Source organism: Venturia canescens, chromosome 4 (assembly GCF_019457755.1).
Source record: "Venturia canescens isolate UGA chromosome 4, ASM1945775v1, whole genome shotgun sequence".
Classification (NCBI taxonomy): domain Eukaryota; kingdom Metazoa; phylum Arthropoda; class Insecta; order Hymenoptera; family Ichneumonidae; genus Venturia; species Venturia canescens.
The window spans coordinates 10,595,730-10,603,032 of NC_057424.1; the positions used below are offsets into that span (position 1 = coordinate 10,595,730).

General features: G+C 39.2%; 1 long non-coding RNA gene across 1 annotated transcript; it reads left to right on the forward strand.

Annotated features, from left to right (window-relative positions):
* The first annotated feature begins 5,847 nt into the window (after window positions 1-5,847).
* Window positions 5,848-7,067, forward strand: LOC122409354 (uncharacterized). The gene is made up of 3 exons (XR_006260666.1): window positions 5,848-5,969; window positions 6,147-6,371; window positions 6,668-7,067. It is a non-coding gene; the product is annotated as an uncharacterized lncRNA (long non-coding RNA).
* The last annotated feature ends 236 nt before the right edge of the window (window positions 7,068-7,303 follow it).

Genomic DNA, 7,303 nt, shown 5'->3' on the forward strand with positions numbered 1-7,303 from the left:
AAAACGTGGTTTCTTCCTCTCGTTCGAACTTGGGGTTCTCGCACGCGGGGCACAGCTGGGTGCCGTGTAAACGGCCGCAACCCCCTCGAATGTTCCACCCCATCGTATCCGACCCTCTCTCTCTCCTCCTCTCTTATTCGCGACGTAGGCATACTTGAACGTTGTGAAAAACGATTGTAGAGCAAAACGCTTCGATCGCGATTCCGACGGGGGGGTTGCTGGCTTTAAGTCCCGGCGAGAAAATCACCCGTGGCAAATTTCCGGAACGATTTAAAACGTCCCTTCAACACGATTACAACAAATAACATTGATTCGTGGTGTTTCGGTGTTTTGTTCGACCTTAAAGTAATTGACTTGAATTATTTGCATTTGAGTATTGGATTCTGTATGGAGTATTTCTATTATTGTGTCTCCAATATATTTTGCGAGTTTTGCAGAGGGTTCTGCAAGCGTATACCATAGGATTATATTTTATATTTAACTTTGAAACACTAGGAATTATTTACAAGAGTATCGATCATTGTTTCGGTCCACTTTGGTAATCAGTGGACACTGAATTGTCAATTATCTTGAGCTCATTTTCTTATCACTCGCTTAAGAGTACTCGGGGCGTTCCCTTCGGAAGACAACTTTCTCTATCGTAAGTATCATCATTTTATGAAATTCGTGTCATTTCACTTGATGTGAATTTTACATCGACTTGGGCGTAATCGAGGCGGCCTATTTGGCCAACGATGATGGAGAATTTTCAAAACCGTCCAGAGCAAAACCCTCGATGTATGAAAATCCGTTGGTCCAGGGGTGCGAAAGAAGTCTCATGCCTTCTCCCGCCTCCACTTTTTTCACTCCTCCCTCTCTCTTTCTCTCTCTCTCTCTCTCTCTCTCGGTGGTCCCTCTCTGCCGCTTTTTTCGCGCATACACCTCGACTTTATTCCTATTCGGTGGAATTTTTCGACACACCGACACCTCGATCAATATTTGCGCAGCCGGGGTACTGGGTGGGCAACCACGTCACTCGACCTTCCGCGGCCATATGTGAATGCGGTCGAACGTCGTGCTCGTTTTTTTCGTGTACATGTGCCCGTGTGGCTTTCTCGCGAGCGTCAACGCACATGAATTGCTAGCAAATCCGAAGGGGCGTAAAATTGCGTAATTCAAAAGCGCACAAAGTCTTAAGGTACGTCTTTTTATTTGCTAACACTCGGGAGATACCGAAAAACCCAAAAACATGCTTCAAGTCTCGTTTGGCCTCATATTTTCATCACACGTTGCTCGCGAGTCCTCGCTCTTGATGATCAATCTGTAATTCTGCGCAACATGCAATTCTTCCATCGTCAACTCGCCCTAAAAAATTCTATTCAATCGAAAATTTTACGGAAATAGTGTGCCGTCGAATTCGTAAGTTACTAGCAGCAAACAACTTTTTCTCTAATTTACACGGCATTTATGAATATGTCGGGCTGTTCATGTCACATTTATCAACATATTTCAGCTGCACATTCAGTATGCTCGATTTGGATCAAACCAGGGATCGGCAAAAAAAAAACGTTTTTCAATTTTCATTCTTACGTTGATCGAAAATGCACAATGGGGATAATTGATAATATCAATTGATTGATACTCAGTAAATATTTCATTATAAGCGACCCAAACAACCTCAGTATACCAATTTTTGTTGAACTCGGTTGAGAATTAAAAACGTTATTTCAATATGTATATGAGCCCGATTTTTGGCTGCAAATGTTTCGTCTATTGAAAATTTTATCGTCAATTGGTTAAACATTTTCTATCAACGGAAAAATTTTCGTCAATTGGCAATATCTTGTCCATTGATTGCCAATTATTTCCATTTCTATCAAATTACTAATTTTTCGAATAATTGACATCATGTGGAATATCAATGATAATTTTTTGCCAATTCACAATAACTATCAAAATTAGTGGCGAAAAAATAATTGATGCTAATTTCTGGCTCAAACTTGCTGGTGTTTTGGTAAATTTTGTATTTTTTCGAGAGCCCGATGAGACTACAAAACTTTTAATCCAGAGGCACTATTTCCAAAATATATTGAACAATCAACCAGTGCAATTTTTTTCATTACTTTAATTTTTATCATACTTCTACAATCTATGCAAATGTATTTCAATAAATCGAGTTACGTATCAGAGCCAGAAGCCTGATGTCGCATGACATCGTTCCAAAAATACTTGATGGATTTTCGAAAAACTGTTTCAGTGAAATATATCGCTTTGCGAGTGGAATATCTTCATTTATTTCCACACATATGCTGTGCAGGAGGAGAAGCAAGTTAGGATAATAAAAACTTCCAGATCACTTGCTAACGAGAACGGTCTTTCGAATCGACTCGGCTGTTTGCCGAATAAATCTGCACTCTTACACCCCGTGGCTCCGCGTCGCGAGAATCCGTTTTATGCTCAGTACATGGAATATCGTGTGCTCAATCTATGGAGACTGGTACTGAGAGAGAGAGAGAGAGAGAGAGAGAGAGAGAGAGAGAGAGAGAGAGAGAGAGAGAGAGAGAGAGAGAGAGAGAGAGAAAGGGAGAAAGACTCTGTCATTCGTCGTTCGTCCTACAAGTTTCCTGCTAAACGTTCGTAATGAGTGATTATCTTGGTTAGCCCAGTTAACACGTGTGGCATAGTCTAAGTAGGCAGCTTAAGCTACGATCGCTGCGGTTATGCGTGTACCTTTTCCGTATTAGTTTCAGTAAGATGACACGTGCCTTCTTGAGACGTCGACAAATCAACGAATATGCGTATAAAATATTGCTGGTATATTAAGCAATTGCAAGATCCCATTGCGAGCGGGCTCTGCACTGATATTTCTGCGTCCTCTCCGTCGCCAATGGTTTCCCTATTTCTTTTCACTTCTCTGCGTAATCTTTCCAGCCTCGAAGCGAGAATAAAAGACACCTTGGCTTTCCTTATCTCACAACTTTATATATCTCATTAAATTCTAAAATTCGTGTACGACAAACACTTCCATACGATTAATTTATCATTTAGATCCCAACGTTCGCGTTGCGTTATTATTTGTTCTTCCAGGCGTCCTCGATACCGAGCGCGACGGCGTGTCACACGCGTTTATTGCGCCACCGATAACTTTATTACCGGACACGTTTATAATTACTGTATCATGAAAAATAGATAAGCGATTCTTTGGTTATTCAAATTTCGTTTCAATCGAAGCATGAGCTGAACGAAAAACTTCAATTTTGCTTCCTCATAGAGGAAGCTTTGTGACGATGAAAATTTCTTTTTCCAGTTTTCAATGTCAATGTGCTCAAAATGTCCCAAAACATCTAAAAATCATATCTAGAAAAAATGTCCGGATGTGTGTGTGTGTGTGTGCGCGCGTGTGTGTATGTTATGGCACTGCAAAATTAAAACGCTTATAACTCGGAAACGGTTTGAGATACAGGACTACCGTTTTGCACAGATGTTAATCTATACAAGCTCTTCATTCTTTGATAATTTTGTCAGAATTTGTAAAAAATTATGAATCCTACGACGTTTTGAAATTTTTATAAAAAGGGTTTCGACGCTTTAACTTTCGAAAATTTTAAGATTTATTAATAATTTTTTTCATATCATAATAGGAAGGTTGGTATTGAATTTGGCGAATATCGGTTCAGCGGCTTAAATTTTATGATTTTTTGAATTTTACGAAAATATCAGTTTTTTTAAAAAATCGTATAACACTTTTAATTTTTGGAAATTTTGTAAGATATCGTGTATAAGTCTGTACTCTTCCTCTATACTTTCCAACAAAGTTGTCGGAATTATTTGATTTCAATGTAAATAGAAAAACGATGAAAATTGAAAGTTGCAAACTGTTTTTTTCCGATGGCTCGTCATTTAGTTTTTTTTTTATGAATTTAAACAAAGAGATAAATTAAAGTTCATATAAGAAGGTAGAGAAAATACATTATTTCCTTGTATACAAAAAAAAAAAAAATTTAACAAAAAAATATGACCAGTGTTCTGTAACCTCCCCGAGATTTCTAAAGCAATAATTATTGAACAAATCTTTGATAACGTGGCTCGAAATTTATCCAATCCATTCGCTTGCTCGTTCATCGTTAGTAAAAATATACCTCGATGCCGATATTTCGATTTTTAAAAAATAAAAATCAAAGAAAAACAGTTTTTGACAAATTTTTGTTAAATTTATTTGAAAATAGTTATTGAAATCTTTACATATTTGATAAAACAGCAGAATCCACACCGTACATCACATCCTACGATACCCCTCAGCCGGTAAACAAGTGCTTCGAACTGCGAATAAATGTATTTAAAAAAAGCTCATTAAGCCGCAGAGTGCAACAATTCACGTTATTTTCGTGTCCCAGTTCTGGGACACCCAGTACGTATATATGGGCATGGTTCTATGGATACTAGACTGTACGTAACGCGCGGGCGCGTTTGCTGCTCGACGAAGGGACTCTCAGGATCCCTGGCTGTTTGAGCGACAAATATTTTGTCGTCAAACTTCTACTCCGGTTATATACGAAGTGAACGTGTCTATATGTGCAGGTCTAATACAAAGCGCTTCGCGGGACGTTTGCTAAAATCAAATTATTCCTATTTCTATTAACGTCGCGCGCATCCGAGCCCACCGCGCGAAGCTTTATGCATATATACACTGAGATATGATCACAATATCAGATTGTATTGTGTACCTCTGTAGGTATTGTGCAATAACGATACCACAGTTTAGGCAATGAATTATAGGCAGCTTCATTCAAATTAGTGACTTCCGTATGCGTCTGCTTTAGGATTTTGATCACGGATTAATAATATACGTTTGAGCTAGGTAAGATTAAAATTATTCTCGGGATAAAGATAGGGAAGGGAGTTTTCGATTATGAAATCGAAGAGCCTTATTTTGACGGTGACAAATTAACCCACTTCCGATAATTCGTTAAGTTCTTGAAAGGGGAAAGTCAAACTCGATTTTACTTTTAGTGGTTTTGGGGATTCGGATGAATCGCCAGATGTGGGTAATTAGAATTTGTAATCTTAGAGGAATTAAGTCGAAAATAGATTCCATGATACGAGCATTTATTGTCTCACGTTTCTAGAAGTTTCACAGTTTAATTAGGCTTTAAAAAAAATTCACTATTCACTTTCATATTTTTTTTGGCCATTTAATCTATTAACGATGATCTAGTTGAAGGGCCGAGTAATTTTGAAAATATGGACGCGATACCAAAAAATTTGTTGAGAATCCAAGTTCGATCACGGATTAAATTGGTATTTGGATGATTTCTGCAATTTTTTAGTGAACTTTGCAAAGCCTCTCGAAACTCTGACATCAAAACTACAGAAATTAATCGAATCGTGATTGTCGGGTTGCCCCAACATTTTTTTTCAACTCAATCACATTCGGCAACAAAAGTCCAAAAGCATTCTTCGAAGGGTACAATTTGTCTTGACTCGTGACAGTGAATAAAAACTACGAATTGCCGCAAAAAATAAAATATCACATGTTTTTTGATTATCCAAAAAAAATCTGTATGAGTTACAAAAAGAAAAAGAAAAAATGTCGAGAAAATAATACGACTCTGCCCCCACTATATACGTCAGATTAGCTCGAAATTCTAGACACTCGAGTTCATTCAGTAGTTTAAAGAGTACCTTCGCGAGTTTGTGTAAAGGCCAATGGAGCGTGTGAAAGTGTTGTAAAAGTGACGAAGCAGGCAACAAGTGAGGGTAAAAGCGTTTGATACACATACACGTAAACACAGGGAGACTTGAATAGTAATAGCGAGGAGAGTTTGCAAACCTGTCGCTACATCGCGACAGGAAAGATAGTGTAGTATAGTTGAACCGTCGGGGAACAATCGCGCGAACAATCCTATGAATTACCGCAAATATTTGCCGGGCGTCAATTGCGCGCGATGTGTGCACGTTCTGCGTATATAAGAGTGTTTGTGTGTGTCTTCGTAAGTATTTGAAGCTTGGCTCGTTGGCGTAGAATAGATGGGATGATCCTTTACATTTTTTGAGTGTTTGGCTTAGAAATAGTAACAAATTTACATTGCGAGAGCACAGGTGAGCACAAGCCTGCTCGAGAAGTTTGACTCGCGAAAACACACCGATAAACTTGTATCATTACACAGGCACGTTCGCTATTATTTGCGAAGGGTACACCTATGCCGCGATTATCATAGGCTTCGAAAAACGAAAATTCTTTCCAAATAATATTGGCGTGAATGGGATTCAACGAATAAGTCGTATCAGCAGCACTGGAATCGCGACGAATGATGGATGGAAGAAAATATATAATCACGACGAAGGAGCGCTGCGCGTGGATATTTCTAGACTTCATTTCAGAATGGACACACGTACGCACGCACAGCATATTAATACTTGATTATTATTTCTCAGAATTTTCTTGATAAATATTGAGCTTTCGAGAAAAGAAGAGAACTCCCGATGAGTTATTAATTCACGCCGCGTGGCAAAGTAGTTTGAGCCTGTGTGAGCGCGGTTCAGTAGAGATGGGCTCGCACACTAATTTTTGACGAAGCTGCACGTTCAAATGCGCCTTTGCATACACGCGACTTGCACAAATGTGAAAAGCGAGGGTTATGCGGCGTGCGAGTGTAAAGTTCTCATACGTATTCATATTTCTCGGTAGATTTTTAAACCGGAGCCAGAAGTAATATGGGCACAGGTATGAGCATAACAGACAAGAGTGGAAACGGAGAGGCGCACGAGAGCATCTCTTCTCCGGAGATTCTGGTCGTGGTACCGCGAGGGCTCCGCCGTGATGGATAATTAAGTGCTAACAAGCAGAGAAATCCCCGTACTTCTCTCCGTGACTCGAGTTAAATACACACGCGCGTACGCACATGCACACACTCGCGCAGACTCGCCTATAAAATAAAGAAGCGTCTGTGGCAGCATACTCTGTTGGACGATAAGGAAAATCTCATTTTTCATCTCTCTCTTGCGTCATGCCTCCTCCAACAAGTTATCCAGGATCGTAGAATTTTTTCTCATCACCTCAGGCAGTACCGGATTCGAATGGTGATCGTGCGCGTTGGCAAAAAAATGTGGACAGCAATTCTGAGATTCGTTTTGACAGCTAACTACGTTTTTACGTTTCAGTCGAATTCCTCTGGCCCCTGTAAAGTAGGAAATCATCATTTTTGTTTCATTCTATTTGTTTTGGTTAGGTGAAGAAATAAAATCGGGAATAGGAAAAAGAACTTTATTTATTTAATGAACAATATTAAATTGATGTGCTCACGGAGGAGGCAGCGGAGACAAA